This window comes from Haemaphysalis longicornis, unplaced genomic scaffold, assembly GCF_048455015.1.
Source record: "Haemaphysalis longicornis isolate Haplotype H1 unplaced genomic scaffold, Haemaphysalis longicornis Haplotype H1 scaffold_9, whole genome shotgun sequence".
NCBI classification, from domain to species: domain Eukaryota; kingdom Metazoa; phylum Arthropoda; class Arachnida; order Ixodida; family Ixodidae; genus Haemaphysalis; species Haemaphysalis longicornis.
Genome location: NW_027526460.1, coordinates 58,445,319 through 58,446,239, shown reverse-complemented (window position 1 = coordinate 58,446,239; position 921 = coordinate 58,445,319).

Genomic DNA, 921 nt, shown 5'->3' with positions numbered 1-921 from the left:
TATAGATATATAGATATATATATATATATATATATATAGATATATATAGATATTGCACGCGATCATTATTTAGCGAATATTGGCTTCTATGGAAGGGTTTCCACTATCCTTCCATGCTCAATTGACCAGGTATGCATCGGGCAAGCCACGGTGAAAAGCAAAAGCAAAGCTGGAGTGCCTTATCTCAAGCTCCGTTATATGGTGATGCGCAGTCTGATCAAAGTGCGCAGGTGCAGAGGTAGTGTGTCACCGGCTAGGGCTATTTCATTGCTGCTCGCAGAAGCACTGAGCATAACTCTGCGCTCAAGGAGCACAGAGCGTGCAGCAGTTACAGTGGCGTTATCGCATAACATTAGAGCGCCAACATTTCGGTGACGTCACTCTCGTGCCGTATGCTTTCAAACTTGGCATAACGAGACTGATGTGCACTCGTTACATTCCATCTACAACAGGTACAAGCGGTGGCAGCACACGTCCAGAATCTGTATGACGAGAAGAGCCGGCCGGGAAGAGTCTGTTGAGAGCCGAGAAGAGCCGAGAAGGGTCTGTCAGCCGGCACATGTTCAACTTGACGTCTCTGCAGCAGCTGCGATCGCTGCGACAATTCAGGCAATACAACGCCGGCTCGAGGCTTGGCACAACGACCCGCAATGTACACGTACACCGCCGTTGCTAGTTCTTGTGCCACTCGGTATCCTCTGGTCGACTGCGCAAAGTTTTGCCGACATGCCGCATCTATTGCTCAAACAATAAAAAAGACTTATACCTTAAATACATATTTGACGTCACACGCATACCCGCTATGTCACTTTGCGACTCAATAAAAAATGAAGCCTTAGTTGAGAAGCGGTTAAACGCGTCCGGTGCAATCTGCCGAGCGACAATATAGCTCTCTCCCTTCGTTTCATCTTTATTGCGACT